This window comes from Triturus cristatus, chromosome 4_1 (assembly GCF_964204655.1).
Source record: "Triturus cristatus chromosome 4_1, aTriCri1.1, whole genome shotgun sequence".
Lineage (NCBI taxonomy): Eukaryota > Metazoa > Chordata > Amphibia > Caudata > Salamandridae > Triturus > Triturus cristatus.
In genome coordinates, this window is record NC_140585.1 from 6,062,801 (window position 1) to 6,082,405 (window position 19,605).

Sequence of the window (19,605 nt, forward strand, 5' to 3'; positions counted from 1 at the left end):
GAGCTACAGACAGTGAGGGGCCAGGGTTCTGGTGAAGAGAAGTGAGAGCTACAGACAGTGAGGGGCCTGGGTTCTGGTGAGACGTGAGAGCCACAGACAGTGAGGGGCCAGGGTTCTGGTGAGACGTGAGAGCCACAGACAGTGAGGGGCCAGGGTTCAGGTGAGAAGTGAGAGCTACAGACAGTGGAGGGCCAGGGTTCTGGTGAGAAGTGAGAGCTACAGACAGTGAGGGGCCAGGGTTCAGGTGAGAAGTGAGAGCTACAGACCGTGAGGGGCCAGGGCTCTGGTGAGAAGTGAGAGCTACAGACAGTGAGGGACCAGGGTTCAGGTGAGAAGTGAGAGCCACAGACAGTGAGGGGCCAGGGTTCTGGTGAAGAGAAGTGAGCGCTACAGACCGTGAGGGGCCAGGGTTCTGGTGAGACGTGAGAGCTACAGACAGAGAGGGGCCAGGGTTCTGGTGAGAAGTGAGAGCCACAGACAGTGAGGGGCCAGGGTTCTGGTGAGAAGTGAGAGCCACAGACAGTGAGGGGCCAGGGTTCTGGTGAGAGAGAAGTGAGAGCTACAGACAGTGAGGGGCCAGGGTTCTGGTGAGAAGTGAGAGCTACAGACAGTGAGGGGCCAGGGTTCTGGTGAGACGTGAGAGCTACAGATAGAGAGGGGCCAGGGTTCTGGTGAGAAGTGAGAGCCACAGACAGTGAGGGGCCAGGGTTCTGGTGAGTAGGGAGAGCTACAGACAGTGAGGGGCCAGGGTTCAGGTGAGAAGTGAGAGCTACAGACAGTGAGGGGCCAGGGTTCTGGTGAAGGAGAAGTGAGAGCTACAGACAGTGAGGGGCCAGGGTTCTGGTGAAGGAGAAGTGAGCGCTACAGACCGTGAGGGGCCAGGGTTCTGGTGAGACGTGAGAGCCACACAGTGAGGGGCCAGGGTTCTGGTAAGAAGTGAGCGCTACAGACAGTGAGGGGCCAGGGTTCTGAGAGACGTGAGAGCTACAGACAGTGAGGGGTCAGGGTTTTGGTAAGAAGTGAGCGCCACAGACAGTGAGGGGCCAGGGTTCTGGTGAAGGAGAAGTGAGCGCTACAGACAGTGAGGGGCCAGGGTTCTGGTGAAGGAGATGTGAGAGCTACAGACAGTGAGGAGCCAGGGTTCTGGTGAGACGTGAGAGCTACAGACAGTGAGGGACCAGGGTTCTGGTGAGACGTGAGAGCCACAGACAGTGAGGGGCCAGGGTTCTGGTAAGAAGTGAGAGCCACAGACCGTGAGGGGCCAGGGTTCTGGTAAGAAGTGAGAGCCACAGACAGTGAGGGGCCAGGGTTCTGGTGAGAAGTGAGAGCCACAGACCGTGAGGGGCCAGGGTTCAGGTGAGACGTGAGAGCCACAGACAGTAAAGGGCCAGGGTTCTGGTGAGACGTGAGAGCCACAGACCGTGAGGGGCCAGGGTTCTGGTGAGAAGTGAGAGCTACAGACACTGAGGGGCCAGGGTTCAGGTGAGAAGTGAGAGCTACAGACAGTGAGGGGCCAGGGCTCTGGTGAGAAGTGAGAGCTACAGACTGTGAGGGACCAGGGTTCTGGTGAGAAGTGAGAGCTACAGACAGTGAGGGGCCAGGGTTCTGGTGAGAAGTGAGAGCTACAGACAGTGAGGGGCCAGGGTTCTGGTGAAGAGAAGTGAGAGCTACAGACAGTGAGGGGCCTGGGTTCTGGTGAGACGTGAGAGCCACAGACAGTGAGGGGCCAGGGTTCTGGTGAGACGTGAGAGCCACAGACAGTGAGGGGCCAGGGTTCAGGTGAGAAGTGAGAGCTACAGACAGTGGAGGGCCAGGGTTCTGGTGAGAAGTGAGAGCTACAGACAGTGAGGGGCCAGGGTTCAGGTGAGAAGTGAGAGCTACAGACCGTGAGGGGCCAGGGCTCTGGTGAGAAGTGAGAGCTACAGACAGTGAGGGACCAGGGTTCAGGTGAGAAGTGAGAGCCACAGACAGTGAGGGGCCAGGGTTCTGGTGAAGAGAAGTGAGCGCTACAGACCGTGAGGGGCCAGGGTTCTGGTGAGACGTGAGAGCTACAGACAGAGAGGGGCCAGGGTTCTGGTGAGAAGTGAGAGCCACAGACAGTGAGGGGCCAGGGTTCTGGTGAGAGAGAAGTGAGAGCTACAGACAGTGAGGGGCCAGGGTTCTGGTGAGAAGTGAGAGCTACAGACAGTGAGGGGCCAGGGTTCTGGTGAGAAGTGAGAGCTACAGACAGTGAGGGGCCAGGGTTCTGGTGAGACGTGAGAGCTACAGATAGAGAGGGGCCAGGGTTCTGGTGAGAAGTGAGAGCCACAGACAGTGAGGGGCCAGGGTTCTGGTGAGTAGGGAGAGCTACAGACAGTGAGGGGCCAGGGTTCAGGTGAGAAGTGAGAGCTACAGACAGTGAGGGGCCAGGGTTCTGGTGAAGGAGAAGTGAGAGCTACAGACAGTGAGGGGCCAGGGTTCTGGTGAAGGAGAAGTGAGAGCTACAGACAGTGAGGGGCCAGGGTTCTGATGAGAAGTGAGAGCTACAGACAGTGAGGGGCCAGGGTTCTGGTGAGACGTGAGAGCCACAGACAGTGAGGGGCCAGGGTTCTGGTGAGACGTGAGAGCCACAGACAGTGAGGGGCCAGTGTTCTGGTAAGAAGTGAGCGCTACAGACCGTGAGGGGCCAGGGTTCTGAGAGACGTGAGAGCTACAGACAGTGAGGGGTCAGGGTTTTGGTAAGAAGTGAGCGCTACAGACCGTGAGGGGCCAGGGTTCTGGTGAGACGTGAGAGCCACAGACAGTGAGGGGCCAGGGTTCTGGTGAAGGAGAAGTGAGCTCTACAGACAGTGAGGGGCCAGGGTTCTGGTGAAGGAGATGTGAGAGCTACAGACAGTGAGGAGCCAGGGTTCTGGTGAGACGTGAGAGCTACAGACAGTGAGGGACCAGGGTTCTGGTGAGAAGTGAGAGCCACAGACAGTGAGGGGCCAGGGTTCTGGTAAGAAGTGAGAGCCACAGACAGTGAGGGGCCAGGGTTCTGGTAAGAAGTGAGAGCTACAGACCGTGAGGGGCCAGGGTTCTGGTAAGAAGTGAGAGCCACAGACAGTGAGGGGCCAGGGTTCTGGTGAGAAGTGAGAGCCACAGACCGTGAGGGGCCAGGGTTCAGGTGAGACATGAGAGCCACAGACAGTGAGGGGCCAGGGTTCTGGTGAGAAGTGAGAGCTACAGACACTGAGGGGCCAGGGTTCAGGTGAGAAGTGAGAGCTACAGACAGTGAGGGGCCAGGGCTCTGGTGAGAAGTGAGAGCTACAGACTGTGAGGGACCAGGGTTCTGGTGAGAAGTGAGAGCTACAGACAGTGAGGGGCCAGGGTTCTGGTGAGAAGTGAGAGCTACAGACAGTGAGGGGCCAGGGTTCTGGTGAAGAGAAGTGAGAGCTACAGACAGTGAGGGGCCTGGGTTCTGGTGAGACGTGAGAGCCACAGACAGTGAGGGGCCAGGGTTCTGGTGAGACGTGAGAGCCACAGACAGTGAGGGGCCAGGGTTCTGGTGAGAAGTGAGAGCCACAGACAGTGAGGGGCCAGGGTTCAGGTGAGAAGTGAGAGCTACAGACCGTGAGGGGCCAGGGCTCTGGTGAGAAGTGAGAGCTACAGACAGTGAGGGGCCAGGGTTCTGGTGAGACGTGAGAGCCACAGACAGTGAGGGGCCAGGGTTCTGGTGAAGAGAAGTGAGCGCTACAGACCGTGAGGGGCCAGGGTTCTGGTGAGACGTGAGAGCTACAGACAATGAGGGGCCAGGGTTCTGGTGAGACGTGAGAGCTACAGATAGAGAGGGGCCAGGGTTCTGGTGAGAAGTGAGAGCCACAGACCGTGAGGGGCCAGGGTTCTGGTGAGAGAGAAGTGAGAGCTACAGACAGTGAGGGGCCAGGGTTCTGGTGAGACGTGAGAGCTACAGATAGAGAGGGGCCAGGGTTCTGGTGAGAAGTGAGAGCTACAGACAGTGAGGGGCCAGGGTTCTGGTGAGACGTGAGAGCTACAGACAGTGAGGGGCCAGGGTTCTGGTGAGAAGTGAGAGCCACAGACCGTGAGGGACCAGGGTTCTGGTACGTAGTTAGAGCTACAGACAGTGAGGGACTAGGGTTCTGGTAAGAGACGTGAGAGCTACAGACAGTGAGGGGCCAGGGTTCTGGTGAGAAGTTAGAGCTACAGACAGTGAGGGGCCAGGGTTCTGGTAAGAAGTGAGCGCTACAGACCGTGAGGGGCCAGGGTTATGAGAGACGTGAGAGCTACAGACAGTGAGGGGTCAGGGTTTTGGTAAGAAGTGAGCGCTACAGACCGTGAGGGGCCAGGGTTCTGGTGAGACGTGAGAGCCACAGACAGTGAGGGGCCAGGGTTCTGGTGAAGGAGAAGTGAGCGCTACAGACAGTGAGGGGCCAGGGTTCTGGTGAAGGAGATGTGAGAGCTACAGACAGTGAGGAGCCAGGGTTCTGGTGAGACGTGAGAGCTACAGACAGAGAGGGGCCAGGGTTCTGGTGAGAAGTGAGAGCCACAGACAGTGAGGGGCCAGGGTTCTGGTGAGAAGTGAGAGCCACAGACAGTGAGGGGCCAGGGTTCTGGTGAGAGAGAAGTGAGAGCTACAGACAGTGAGGGGCCAGGGTTCTGGTGAGACGTGAGAGCCACAGACAGTGAGGGGTCAGGGTTTTGGTAAGAAGTGAGCGCCACAGACAGTGAGGGGCCAGGGTTCTGGTGAAGGAGAAGTGAGCGCTACAGACAGTGAGGGGCCAGGGTTCTGGTGAAGGAGATGTGAGAGCTACAGACAGTGAGGAGCCAGGGTTCTGGTGAGACGTGAGAGCTACAGACAGTGAGGGACCAGGGTTCTGGTGAGACGTGAGAGCCACAGACCGTGAGGGGCCAGGGTTCTGGTAAGAAGTGAGAGCCACAGACCGTGAGGGGCCAGGGTTCTGGTAAGAAGTGAGAGCCACAGACAGTGAGGGGCCAGGGTTCTGGTGAGAAGTGAGAGCCACAGACCGTGAGGGGCCAGGGTTCAGGTGAGACGTGAGACCCACAGACAGTAAAGGGCCAGGGTTCTGGTGAGACGTGAGAGCCACAGACCGTGAGGGGCCAGGGTTCTGGTGAGAAGTGAGAGCTACAGACACTGAGGGGCCAGGGTTCAGGTGAGAAGTGAGAGCTACAGACAGTGAGGGGCCAGGGCTCTGGTGAGAAGTGAGAGCTACAGACTGTGAGGGACCAGGGTTCTGGTGAGAAGTGAGAGCTACAGACAGTGAGGGGCCAGGGTTCTGGTGAGAAGTGAGAGCTACAGACAGTGAGGGGCCAGGGTTCTGGTGAAGAGAAGTGAGAGCTACAGACAGTGAGGGGCCTGGGTTCTGGTGAGACGTGAGAGCCACAGACAGTGAGGGGCCAGGGTTCTGGTGAGACGTGAGAGCCACAGACAGTGAGGGGCCAGGGTTCAGGTGAGAAGTGAGAGCTACAGACAGTGGAGGGCCAGGGTTCTGGTGAGAAGTGAGAGCTACAGACAGTGAGGGGCCAGGGTTCAGGTGAGAAGTGAGAGCTACAGACCGTGAGGGGCCAGGGCTCTGGTGAGAAGTGAGAGCTACAGACAGTGAGGGACCAGGGTTCAGGTGAGAAGTGAGAGCCACAGACAGTGAGGGGCCAGGGTTCTGGTGAAGAGAAGTGAGCGCTACAGACCGTGAGGGGCCAGGGTTCTGGTGAGACGTGAGAGCTACAGACAGAGAGGGGCCAGGGTTCTGGTGAGAAGTGAGAGCCACAGACAGTGAGGGGCCAGGGTTCTGGTGAGAAGTGAGAGCCACAGACAGTGAGGGGCCAGGGTTCTGGTGAGAGAGAAGTGAGAGCTACAGACAGTGAGGGGCCAGGGTTCTGGTGAGAAGTGAGAGCTACAGACAGTGAGGGGCCAGGGTTCTGGTGAGACGTGAGAGCTACAGATAGAGAGGGGCCAGGGTTCTGGTGAGAAGTGAGAGCCACAGACAGTGAGGGGCCAGGGTTCTGGTGAGTAGGGAGAGCTACAGACAGTGAGGGGCCAGGGTTCAGGTGAGAAGTGAGAGCTACAGACAGTGAGGGGCCAGGGTTCTGGTGAAGGAGAAGTGAGAGCTACAGACAGTGAGGGGCCAGGGTTCTGGTGAAGGAGAAGTGAGCGCTACAGACCGTGAGGGGCCAGGGTTCTGGTGAGACGTGAGAGCCACACAGTGAGGGGCCAGGGTTCTGGTAAGAAGTGAGCGCTACAGACAGTGAGGGGCCAGGGTTCTGAGAGACGTGAGAGCTACAGACAGTGAGGGGTCAGGGTTTTGGTAAGAAGTGAGCGCCACAGACAGTGAGGGGCCAGGGTTCTGGTGAAGGAGAAGTGAGCGCTACAGACAGTGAGGGGCCAGGGTTCTGGTGAAGGAGATGTGAGAGCTACAGACAGTGAGGAGCCAGGGTTCTGGTGAGACGTGAGAGCTACAGACAGTGAGGGACCAGGGTTCTGGTGAGACGTGAGAGCCACAGACAGTGAGGGGCCAGGGTTCTGGTAAGAAGTGAGAGCCACAGACCGTGAGGGGCCAGGGTTCTGGTAAGAAGTGAGAGCCACAGACAGTGAGGGGCCAGGGTTCTGGTGAGAAGTGAGAGCCACAGACCGTGAGGGGCCAGGGTTCAGGTGAGACGTGAGAGCCACAGACAGTGAGGGGCCAGGGTTCTGGTAAGAAGTGAGAGCCACAGACCGTGAGGGGCCAGGGTTCTGGTAAGAAGTGAGAGCCACAGACAGTGAGGGGCCAGGGTTCTGGTGAGAAGTGAGAGCCACAGACCGTGAGGGGCCAGGGTTCAGGTGAGACGTGAGAGCCACAGACAGTAAAGGGCCAGGGTTCTGGTGAGACGTGAGAGCCACAGACCGTGAGGGGCCAGGGTTCTGGTGAGAAGTGAGAGCTACAGACACTGAGGGGCCAGGGTTCAGGTGAGAAGTGAGAGCTACAGACAGTGAGGGGCCAGGGCTCTGGTGAGAAGTGAGAGCTACAGACTGTGAGGGACCAGGGTTCTGGTGAGAAGTGAGAGCTACAGACAGTGAGGGGCCAGGGTTCTGGTGAGAAGTGAGAGCTACAGACAGTGAGGGGCCAGGGTTCTGGTGAAGAGAAGTGAGAGCTACAGACAGTGAGGGGCCTGGGTTCTGGTGAGACGTGAGAGCCACAGACAGTGAGGGGCCAGGGTTCTGGTGAGACGTGAGAGCCACAGACAGTGAGGGGCCAGGGTTCAGGTGAGAAGTGAGAGCTACAGACAGTGGAGGGCCAGGGTTCTGGTGAGAAGTGAGAGCTACAGACAGTGAGGGGCCAGGGTTCAGGTGAGAAGTGAGAGCTACAGACCGTGAGGGGCCAGGGCTCTGGTGAGAAGTGAGAGCTACAGACAGTGAGGGACCAGGGTTCAGGTGAGAAGTGAGAGCCACAGACAGTGAGGGGCCAGGGTTCTGGTGAAGAGAAGTGAGCGCTACAGACCGTGAGGGGCCAGGGTTCTGGTGAGACGTGAGAGCTACAGACAGAGAGGGGCCAGGGTTCTGGTGAGAAGTGAGAGCCACAGACAGTGAGGGGCCAGGGTTCTGGTGAGAAGTGAGAGCCACAGACAGTGAGGGGCCAGGGTTCTGGTGAGAGAGAAGTGAGAGCTACAGACAGTGAGGGGCCAGGGTTCTGGTGAGAAGTGAGAGCTACAGACAGTGAGGGGCCAGGGTTCTGGTGAGACGTGAGAGCTACAGATAGAGAGGGGCCAGGGTTCTGGTGAGAAGTGAGAGCCACAGACAGTGAGGGGCCAGGGTTCTGGTGAGTAGGGAGAGCTACAGACAGTGAGGGGCCAGGGTTCAGGTGAGAAGTGAGAGCTACAGACAGTGAGGGGCCAGGGTTCTGGTGAAGGAGAAGTGAGAGCTACAGACAGTGAGGGGCCAGGGTTCTGGTGAAGGAGAAGTGAGAGCTACAGACAGTGAGGGGCCAGGGTTCTGATGAGAAGTGAGAGCTACAGACAGTGAGGGGCCAGGGTTCTGGTGAGACGTGAGAGCCACAGACAGTGAGGGGCCAGGGTTCTGGTAAGAAGTGAGCGCTACAGACCGTGAGGGGCCAGGGTTCTGAGAGACGTGAGAGCTACAGACAGTGAGGGGTCAGGGTTTTGGTAAGAAGTGAGCGCTACAGACCGTGAGGGGCCAGGGTTCTGGTGAGACGTGAGAGCCACAGACAGTGAGGGGCCAGGGTTCTGGTGAAGGAGAAGTGAGCTCTACAGACAGTGAGGGGCCAGGGTTCTGGTGAAGGAGATGTGAGAGCTACAGACAGTGAGGAGCCAGGGTTCTGGTGAGACGTGAGAGCTACAGACAGTGAGGGACCAGGGTTCTGGTGAGAAGTGAGAGCCACAGACAGTGAGGGGCCAGGGTTCTGGTAAGAAGTGAGAGCCACAGACAGTGAGGGGCCAGGGTTCTGGTAAGAAGTGAGAGCTACAGACCGTGAGGGGCCAGGGTTCTGGTAAGAAGTGAGAGCCACAGACAGTGAGGGGCCAGGGTTCTGGTGAGAAGTGAGAGCCACAGACCGTGAGGGGCCAGGGTTCAGGTGAGACATGAGAGCCACAGACAGTGAGGGGCCAGGGTTCTGGTGAGAAGTGAGAGCTACAGACACTGAGGGGCCAGGGTTCAGGTGAGAAGTGAGAGCTACAGACAGTGAGGGGCCAGGGCTCTGGTGAGAAGTGAGAGCTACAGACTGTGAGGGACCAGGGTTCTGGTGAGAAGTGAGAGCTACAGACAGTGAGGGGCCAGGGTTCTGGTGAGAAGTGAGAGCTACAGACAGTGAGGGGCCAGGGTTCTGGTGAAGAGAAGTGAGAGCTACAGACAGTGAGGGGCCTGGGTTCTGGTGAGACGTGAGAGCCACAGACAGTGAGGGGCCAGGGTTCTGGTGAGACGTGAGAGCCACAGACAGTGAGGGGCCAGGGTTCTGGTGAGAAGTGAGAGCTACAGACAGTGAGGGGCCAGGGTTCAGGTGAGAAGTGAGAGCTACAGACCGTGAGGGGCCAGGGCTCTGGTGAGAAGTGAGAGCTACAGACAGTGAGGGGCCAGGGTTCTGGTGAGACGTGAGAGCCACAGACAGTGAGGGGCCAGGGTTCTGGTGAAGAGAAGTGAGCGCTACAGACCGTGAGGGGCCAGGGTTCTGGTGAGACGTGAGAGCTACAGACAATGAGGGGCCAGGGTTCTGGTGAGACGTGAGAGCTACAGATAGAGAGGGGCCAGGGTTCTGGTGAGAAGTGAGAGCCACAGACCGTGAGGGGCCAGGGTTCTGGTGAGAGAGAAGTGAGAGCTACAGACAGTGAGGGGCCAGGGTTCTGGTGAGACGTGAGAGCTACAGATAGAGAGGGGCCAGGGTTCTGGTGAGAAGTGAGAGCTACAGACAGTGAGGGGCCAGGGTTCTGGTGAGACGTGAGAGCTACAGACAGTGAGGGGCCAGGGTTCTGGTGAGAAGTGAGAGCCACAGACCGTGAGGGACCAGGGTTCTGGTACGTAGTTAGAGCTACAGACAGTGAGGGACTAGGGTTCTGGTAAGAGACGTGAGAGCTACAGACAGTGAGGGGCCAGGGTTCTGGTGAGAAGTTAGAGCTACAGACAGTGAGGGGCCAGGGTTCTGGTAAGAAGTGAGCGCTACAGACCGTGAGGGGCCAGGGTTATGAGAGACGTGAGAGCTACAGACAGTGAGGGGTCAGGGTTTTGGTAAGAAGTGAGCGCTACAGACCGTGAGGGGCCAGGGTTCTGGTGAGACGTGAGAGCCACAGACAGTGAGGGGCCAGGGTTCTGGTGAAGGAGAAGTGAGCGCTACAGACAGTGAGGGGCCAGGGTTCTGGTGAAGGAGATGTGAGAGCTACAGACAGTGAGGAGCCAGGGTTCTGGTGAGACGTGAGAGCTACAGACAGAGAGGGGCCAGGGTTCTGGTGAGAAGTGAGAGCCACAGACAGTGAGGGGCCAGGGTTCTGGTGAGAAGTGAGAGCCACAGACAGTGAGGGGCCAGGGTTCTGGTGAGAGAGAAGTGAGAGCTACAGACAGTGAGGGGCCAGGGTTCTGGTGAGAAGCGAGAGCTACAGACAGTGAGGGGCCAGGGTTCTGGTGAGACGTGAGAGCTACAGATAGAGAGGGGCCAGGGTTCTGGTGAGAAGTGAGAGCCACAGACAGTGAGGGGCCAGGGTTCTGGTGAGTAGGGAGAGCTACAGACAGTGAGGGGCCAGGGTTCAGGTGAGAAGTGAGAGCTACAGACAGTGAGGGGCCAGGGTTCTGGTGAAGGAGAAGTGAGAGCTACAGACAGTGAGGGGCCAGGGTTCTGGTGAAGGAGAAGTGAGAGCTACAGACAGTGAGGGGCCAGGGTTCTGATGAGAAGTGAGAGCTACAGACAGTGAGGGGCCAGGGTTCTGGTGAGACGTGAGAGCCACAGACAGTGAGGGGCCAGGGTTCTGGTGAGACGTGAGAGCCACAGACAGTGAGGGGCCAGGGTTCTGGTAAGAAGTGAGCGCTACAGACCGTGAGGGGCCAGGGTTCTGAGAGACGTGAGAGCTACAGACAGTGAGGGGTCAGGGTTTTGGTAAGAAGTGAGCGCTACAGACCGTGAGGGGCCAGGGTTCTGGTGAGACGTGAGAGCCACAGACAGTGAGGGGCCAGGGTTCTGGTGAAGGAGAAGTGAGCTCTACAGACAGTGAGGGGCCAGGGTTCTGGTGAAGGAGATATGAGAGCTACAGACAGTGAGGAGCCAGGGTTCTGGTGAGACGTGAGAGCTACAGACAGTGAGGGACCAGGGTTCTGGTGAGAAGTGAGAGCCACAGACAGTGAGGGGCCAGGGTTCTGGTAAGAAGTGAGAGCCACAGACAGTGAGGGGCCAGGGTTCTGGTAAGAAGTGAGAGCTACAGACCGTGAGCGGCCAGGGTTCTGGTAAGAAGTGAGAGCCACAGACAGTGAGGGGCCAGGGTTCTGGTGAGAAGTGAGAGCCACAGACCGTGAGGGGCCAGGGTTCTGGTAAGAAGTGAGCGCTACAGACAGTGAGGGGCCAGGGTTCTGAGAGACGTGAGAGCTACAGACAGTGAGGGGTCAGGGTTTTGGTAAGAAGTGAGCGCCACAGACAGTGACGGGCCAGGGTTCTGGTGAAGGAGAAGTGAGCGCTACAGACAGTGAGGGGCCAGGGTTCTGGTGAAGGAGATGTGAGAGCTACAGACAGTGAGGAGCCAGGGTTCTGGTGAGACGTGAGAGCTACAGACAGTGAGGGACCAGGGTTCTGGTGAGACGTGAGAGCCACAGACAGTGAGGGGCCAGGGTTCTGGTAAGAAGTGAGAGCCACAGACCGTGAGGGGCCAGGGTTCTGGTAAGAAGTGAGAGCCACAGACAGTGAGGGGCCAGGGTTCTGGTGAGAAGTGAGAGCCACAGACCGTGAGGGGCCAGGGTTCAGGTGAGACGTGAGACCCACAGACAGTAAAGGGCCAGGGTTCTGGTGAGACGTGAGAGCCACAGACCGTGAGGGGCCAGGGTTCTGGTGAGAAGTGAGAGCTACAGACACTGAGGGGCCAGGGTTCAGGTGAGAAGTGAGAGCTACAGACAGTGAGGGGCCAGGGCTCTGGTGAGAAGTGAGAGCTACAGACTGTGAGGGACCAGGGTTCTGGTGAGAAGTGAGAGCTACAGACAGTGAGGGGCCAGGGTTCTGGTGAGAAGTGAGAGCTACAGACAGTGAGGGGCCAGGGTTCTGGTGAAGAGAAGTGAGAGCTACAGACAGTGAGGGGCCTGGGTTCTGGTGAGACGTGAGAGCCACAGACAGTGAGGGGCCAGGGTTCTGGTGAGACGTGAGAGCCACAGACAGTGAGGGGCCAGGGTTCAGGTGAGAAGTGAGAGCTACAGACAGTGGAGGGCCAGGGTTCTGGTGAGAAGTGAGAGCTACAGACAGTGAGGGGCCAGGGTTCAGGTGAGAAGTGAGAGCTACAGACCGTGAGGGGCCAGGGCTCTGGTGAGAAGTGAGAGCTACAGACAGTGAGGGACCAGGGTTCAGGTGAGAAGTGAGAGCCACAGACAGTGAGGGGCCAGGGTTCTGGTGAAGAGAAGTGAGCGCTACAGACCGTGAGGGGCCAGGGTTCTGGTGAGACGTGAGAGCTACAGACAGAGAGGGGCCAGGGTTCTGGTGAGAAGTGAGAGCCACAGACAGTGAGGGGCCAGGGTTCTGGTGAGAAGTGAGAGCCACAGACAGTGAGGGGCCAGGGTTCTGGTGAGAGAGAAGTGAGAGCTACAGACAGTGAGGGGCCAGGGTTCTGGTGAGAAGTGAGAGCTACAGACAGTGAGGGGCCAGGGTTCTGGTGAGACGTGAGAGCTACAGATAGAGAGGGGCCAGGGTTCTGGTGAGAAGTGAGAGCCACAGACAGTGAGGGGCCAGGGTTCTGGTGAGTAGGGAGAGCTACAGACAGTGAGGGGCCAGGGTTCAGGTGAGAAGTGAGAGCTACAGACAGTGAGGGGCCAGGGTTCTGGTGAAGGAGAAGTGAGAGCTACAGACAGTGAGGGGCCAGGGTTCTGGTGAAGGAGAAGTGAGCGCTACAGACCGTGAGGGGCCAGGGTTCTGGTGAGACGTGAGAGCCACACAGTGAGGGGCCAGGGTTCTGGTAAGAAGTGAGCGCTACAGACAGTGAGGGGCCAGGGTTCTGAGAGACGTGAGAGCTACAGACAGTGAGGGGTCAGGGTTTTGGTAAGAAGTGAGCGCCACAGACAGTGAGGGGCCAGGGTTCTGGTGAAGGAGAAGTGAGCGCTACAGACAGTGAGGGGCCAGGGTTCTGGTGAAGGAGATGTGAGAGCTACAGACAGTGAGGAGCCAGGGTTCTGGTGAGACGTGAGAGCTACAGACAGTGAGGGACCAGGGTTCTGGTGAGACGTGAGAGCCACAGACAGTGAGGGGCCAGGGTTCTGGTAAGAAGTGAGAGCCACAGACCGTGAGGGGCCAGGGTTCTGGTAAGAAGTGAGAGCCACAGACAGTGAGGGGCCAGGGTTCTGGTGAGAAGTGAGAGCCACAGACCGTGAGGGGCCAGGGTTCAGGTGAGACGTGAGAGCCACAGACAGTAAAGGGCCAGGGTTCTGGTGAGACGTGAGAGCCACAGACCGTGAGGGGCCAGGGTTCTGGTGAGAAGTGAGAGCTACAGACACTGAGGGGCCAGGGTTCAGGTGAGAAGTGAGAGCTACAGACAGTGAGGGGCCAGGGCTCTGGTGAGAAGTGAGAGCTACAGACTGTGAGGGACCAGGGTTCTGGTGAGAAGTGAGAGCTACAGACAGTGAGGGGCCAGGGTTCTGGTGAGAAGTGAGAGCTACAGACAGTGAGGGGCCAGGGTTCTGGTGAAGAGAAGTGAGAGCTACAGACAGTGAGGGGCCTGGGTTCTGGTGAGACGTGAGAGCCACAGACAGTGAGGGGCCAGGGTTCTGGTGAGACGTGAGAGCCACAGACAGTGAGGGGCCAGGGTTCAGGTGAGAAGTGAGAGCTACAGACAGTGGAGGGCCAGGGTTCTGGTGAGAAGTGAGAGCTACAGACAGTGAGGGGCCAGGGTTCAGGTGAGAAGTGAGAGCTACAGACCGTGAGGGGCCAGGGCTCTGGTGAGAAGTGAGAGCTACAGACAGTGAGGGACCAGGGTTCAGGTGAGAAGTGAGAGCCACAGACAGTGAGGGGCCAGGGTTCTGGTGAAGAGAAGTGAGCGCTACAGACCGTGAGGGGCCAGGGTTCTGGTGAGACGTGAGAGCTACAGACAGAGAGGGGCCAGGGTTCTGGTGAGAAGTGAGAGCCACAGACAGTGAGGGGCCAGGGTTCTGGTGAGAAGTGAGAGCCACAGACAGTGAGGGGCCAGGGTTCTGGTGAGAGAGAAGTGAGAGCTACAGACAGTGAGGGGCCAGGGTTCTGGTGAGAAGTGAGAGCTACAGACAGTGAGGGGCCAGGGTTCTGGTGAGACGTGAGAGCTACAGATAGAGAGGGGCCAGGGTTCTGGTGAGAAGTGAGAGCCACAGACAGTGAGGGGCCAGGGTTCTGGTGAGTAGGGAGAGCTACAGACAGTGAGGGGCCAGGGTTCAGGTGAGAAGTGAGAGCTACACACAGTGAGGGGCCAGGGTTCTGGTGAAGGAGAAGTGAGAGCTACAGACAGTGAGGGGCCAGGGTTCTGGTGAAGGAGAAGTGAGAGCTACAGACAGTGAGGGGCCAGGGTTCTGATGAGAAGTGAGAGCTACAGACAGTGAGGGGCCAGGGTTCTGGTGAGACGTGAGAGCCACAGACAGTGAGGGGCCAGGGTTCTGGTGAGACGTGAGAGCCACAGACAGTGAGGGGCCAGGGTTCTGGTAAGAAGTGAGCGCTACAGACCGTGAGGGGCAAGGGTTCTGAGAGACGTGAGAGCTACAGACAGTGAGGGGTCAGGGTTTTGGTAAGAAGTGAGCGCTACAGACCGTGAGGGGCCAGGGTTCTGGTGAGACGTGAGAGCCACAGACAGTGAGGGGCCAGGGTTCTGGTGAAGGAGAAGTGAGCTCTACAGACAGTGAGGGGCCAGGGTTCTGGTGAAGGAGATGTGAGAGCTACAGACAGTGAGGAGCCAGGGTTCTGGTGAGACGTGAGAGCTACAGACAGTGAGGGACCAGGGTTCTGGTGAGAAGTGAGAGCCACAGACAGTGAGGGGCCAGGGTTCTGGTAAGAAGTGAGAGCCACAGACAGTGAGGGGCCAGGGTTCTGGTAAGAAGTGAGAGCTACAGACCGTGAGGGGCCAGGGTTCTGGTAAGAAGTGAGAGCCACAGACAGTGAGGGGCCAGGGTTCTGGTGAGAAGTGAGAGCCACAGACCGTGAGGGGCCAGGGTTCAGGTGAGACATGAGAGCCACAGACAGTGAGGGGCCAGGGTTCTGGTGAGAAGTGAGAGCTACAGACACTGAGGGGCCAGGGTTCAGGTGAGAAGTGAGAGCTACAGACAGTGAGGGGCCAGGGCTCTGGTGAGAAGTGAGAGCTACAGACTGTGAGGGACCAGGGTTCTGGTGAGAAGTGAGAGCTACAGACAGTGAGGGGCCAGGGTTCTGGTGAGAAGTGAGAGCTACAGACAGTGAGGGGCCAGGGTTCTGGTGAAGAGAAGTGAGAGCTACAGACAGTGAGGGGCCTGGGTTCTGGTGAGACGTGAGAGCCACAGACAGTGAGGGGCCAGGGTTCTGGTGAGACGTGAGAGCCACAGACAGTGAGGGGCCAGGGTTCTGGTGAGAAGTGAGAGCTACAGACAGTGAGGGGCCAGGGTTCAGGTGAGAAGTGAGAGCTACAGACCGTGAGGGGCCAGGGCTCTGGTGAGAAGTGAGAGCTACAGACAGTGAGGGGCCAGGGTTCTGGTGAGACGTGAGAGCCACAGACAGTGAGGGGCCAGGGTTCTGGTGAAGAGAAGTGAGCGCTACAGACCGTGAGGGGCCAGGGTTCTGGTGAGACGTGAGAGCTACAGACAATGAGGGGCCAGGGTTCTGGTGAGACGTGAGAGCTACAGATAGAGAGGGGCCAGGGTTCTGGTGAGAAGTGAGAGCCACAGACCGTGAGGGGCCAGGGTTCTGGTGAGAGAGAAGTGAGAGCTACAGACAGTGAGGGGCCAGGGTTCTGGTGAGACGTGAGAGCTACAGACAGTGAGGGGCCAGGGTTCTGGTGAGACGTGAGAGCTACAGACAGTGAGGGGCCAGGGTTCTGGTGAGAAGTGAGAGCCACAGACCGTGAGGGACCAGGGTTCTGGTACGTAGTTAGAGCTACAGACAGTGAGGGACTAGGGTTCTGGTAAGAGACGTGAGAGCTACAGACAGTGAGGGGCCAGGGTTCTGGTGAGAAGTTAGAGCTACAGACAGTGAGGGGCCAGGGTTCTGGTAAGAAGTGAGCGCTACAGACCGTGAGGGGCCAGGGTTATGAGAGACGTGAGAGCTACAGACAGTGAGGGGTCAGGGTTTTGGTAAGAAGTGAGCGCTACAGACCGTGAGGGGCCAGGGTTCTGGTGAGACGTGAGAGCCACAGACAGTGAGGGGCCAGGGTTCTGGTGAAGGAGAAGTGAGCGCTACAGACAGTGAGGGGCCAGGGTTCTGGTGAAGGAGATGTGAGAGCTACAGACAGTGAGGAGCCAGGGTTCTGGTGAGACGTGAGAGCTACAGACAGAGAGGGGCCAGGGTTCTGGTGAGAAGTGAGAGCCACAGACAGTGAGGGGCCAGGGTTCTGGTGAGAAGTGAGAGCCACAGACAGTGAGGGGCCAGGGTTCTGGTGAGAGAGAAGTGAGAGCTACAGACAGTGAGGGGCCAGGGTTCTGGTGAGACGTGAGAGCTACAGATAGAGAGGGGCCAGGGTTCTGGTGAGAAGTGAGAGCCACAGACAGTGAGGGGCCAGGGTTCTGGTGAGTAGGGAGAGCTACAGACAGTGAGGGGCCAGGGTTCAGGTGAAGGAGAAGTGAGAGCTACAGACAGTGAGGGGCCAGGGTTCTGGTGAAGGAGAAGTGAGAGCTACAGACAGTGAGGGGCCAGGGTTCTGATGAGAAGTGAGAGCTACAGACAGTGAGGGGCCAGGGTTCTGGTGAGACGTGAGAGCCACAGACAGTGAGGGGCCAGGGTTCTGGTGAGACGTGAGAGCCACAGACAGTGAGGGGCCAGGGTTCTGGTAAGAAGTGAGCGCTACAGACCGTGAGGGGCCAGGGTTCTGAGAGACGTGAGAGCTACAGACAGTGAGGGGTCAGGGTTTTGGTAAGAAGTGAGCGCTACAGACCGTGAGGGGCCAGGGTTCTGGTGAGACGTGAGAGCCACAGACAGTGAGGGGCCAGGGTTCTGGTGAAGGAGAAGTGAGCCCTACAGACAGTGAGGGGCCAGGGTTCTGGTGAAGGAGATGTGAGAGCTACAGACAGTGAGGAGCCAGGGTTCTGGTGAGACGTGAGAGCTACAGACAGTGAGGGACCAGGGTTCTGGTGAGAAGTGAGAGCCACAGACAGTGAGGGGCCAGGGTTCTGGTAAGAAGTGAGAGCCACAGACAGTGAGGGGCCAGGGTTCTGGTAAGAAGTGAGAGCTACAGACCGTGAGCGGCCAGGGTTCTGGTAAGAAGTGAGAGCCACAGACAGTGAGGGGCCAGGGTTCTGGTGAGAAGTGAGAGCCACAGACCGTGAGGGGCCAGGGTTCAGGTGAGACATGAGAGCCACAGACAGTGAGGGGCCAGGGTTCTGGTGAGAAGTGAGAGCTACAGACACTGAGGGGCCAGGGTTCAGGTGAGAAGTGAGAGCTACAGACAGTGAGGGGCCAGGGCTCTGGTGAGAAGTGAGAGCTACAGACTGTGAGGGACCAGGGTTCTGGTGAGAAGTGAGAGCTACAGACAGTGAGGGGCCAGGGTTCTGGTGAGAAGTGAGAGCTACAGACAGTGAGGGGCCAGGGTTCTGGTGAAGAGAAGTGAGAGCTACAGACAGTGAGGGGCCTGGGTTCTGGTGAGACGTGAGAGCCACAGACAGTGAGGGGCCAGGGTTCTGGTGAGACGTGAGAGCCACAGACAGTGAGGGGCCAGGGTTCTGGTGAGAAGTGAGAGCTACAGACAGTGAGGGGCCAGGGTTCAGGTGAGAAGTGAGAGCTACAGACCGTGAGGGGCCAGGGCTCTGGTGAGAAGTGAGAGCTACAGACAGTGAGGGGCCAGGGTTCTGGTGAGACGTGAGAGCCACAGACAGTGAGGGGCCAGGGTTCTGGTGAAGAGAAGTGAGCGCTACAGACCGTGAGGGGCCAGGGTTCTGGTGAGACGTGAGAGCTACAGACAATGAGGGGCCAGGGTTCTGGTGAGACGTGAGAGCTACAGATAGAGAGGGGCCAGGGTTCTGGTGAGAAGTGAGAGCCACAGACCGTGAGGGGCCAGGGTTCTGGTGAGAGAGAAGTGAGAGCTACAGACAGTGAGGGGCCAGGGTTCTGGTGAGACGTGAGAGCTACAGATAGAGAGGGGCCAGGGTTCTGGTGAGAAGTGAGAGCTACAGACAGTGAGGGGCCAGGGTTCTGGTGAGACGTGAGAGCTACAGACAGTGAGGGGCCAGGGTTCTGGTGAGAAGTGAGAGCCACAGACCGTGAGGGACCAGGGTTCTGGTACGTAGTTAGAGCTACAGACAGTGAGGGACTAGGGTTCTGGTAAGAGACGTGAGAGCTACAGACAGTGAGGGGCCAGGGTTCTGGTGAGAAGTGAGCGCTACAGACCGTGAGGGGCCAGGGTTATGAGAGACGTGAGAGCTACAGACAGTGAGGGGTCAGGGTTTTGGTAAGAAGTGAGCGCTACAGACCGTGAGGGGCCAGGGTTCTGGTGAGACGTGAGAGCCACAGACAGTGAGGGGCCAGGGTTCTGGTGAAGGAGAAGTGAGCGCTACAGACAGTGAGGGGCCAGGGTTCTGGTGAAGGAGATGTGAGAGCTACAGACAGTGAGGAGCCAGGGTTCTGGTGAGACGTGAGAGCTACAGACAGTGAGGGACCAGGGTTCTGGTGAGAAGTGAGAGCCACAGACAGTGAGGGGCCAGGGTTCTGGTAAGAAGTGAGAGCCACAGACAGTGAGGGGCCAGGATTCTGGTAAGAAGTGAGAGCTACAGACCGTGAGGGGCCAGGGTTCTGGTAAGAAGTGAGAGCCACAGACAGTGAGGGGCCAGGGTTCTGGTGAGAAGTGAGAGCCACAGACCGTGAGGGGCCAGGGTTCAGGTGAGACATGAGAGCCACAGACAGTGAGGGGCCAGGGTTCTGGTGAGAAGTGAGAGCTACAGACACTGAGGGGCCAGGGTTCAGGTGAGAAGTGAGAGCTACAGACAGTGAGGGGCCAGGGCTCTGGTGAGAAGTGAGAGCTACAGACTGTGAGGGACCAGGGTTCTGGTGAGAAGTGAGAGCTACAGACAGTGAGGGGCCAGGGTTCTGGTGAGAAGTGAGAGCTACAGACAGTGAGGGGCCAGGGTTCTGGTGAAGAGAAGTGAGAGCTACAGACAGTGAGGGGCCTGGGTTCTGGTGAGACGTGAGAGCCACAGACAGTGAGGGGCCAGGGTTCTGGTGAGACGTGAGAGCCACAGACAGTGAGGGGCCAGGGTTCTGGTGAGAAGTGAGAGCTACAGACAGTGAGGGGCCAGGGTTCAGGTGAGAAGTGAGAGCTACAGACCGTGAGGGGCCAGGGCTCTGGTGAGAAGTGAGAGCTACAGACAGTGAGGGGCCAGGGTTCTGGTGAGACGTGAGAGCCACAGACAGTGAGGGGCCAGGGTTCTGGTGAAGAGAAGTGAGCGCTACAGACCGTGAGGGGCCAGGGTTCTGGTGAGACGTGAGAGCTACAGACAATGAGGGGCCAGGGTTCTGGTGAGACGTGAGAGCTACAGATAGAGAGGGGCCAGGGTTCTGGTGAGAAGTGAGAGCCACAGACAGTGAGGGGCCAGGGTTCTGGTGAGAGAGAAGTGAGAGCTACAGACAGTGAGGGGCCAGGGTTCTGGTGAGACGTGAGAGCTACAGATAGAGAGGGGCCAGGGTTCTGGTGAGAAGTGAGAGCTACAGACAGTGAGGGGCCAGGGTTCTGGTGAGACGTGAGAGCTACAGACAGTGAGGGGCCAGGGTTCTGGTGAGAAGTGAGAGCCACAGACCGTGAGGGACCAGGGTTCTGGTACGTAGT

General features: G+C 58.3%; 1 protein-coding gene across 2 annotated transcripts in view; it reads right to left on the bottom strand.

The window, feature by feature from the left end:
* Positions 1–19,605, bottom strand: part of LOC146839266 (E3 ubiquitin-protein ligase TRIM11-like) — a 342,111-nt gene that overhangs the window by 118,902 nt on the left and 203,604 nt on the right. The window lies entirely within an intron of this gene.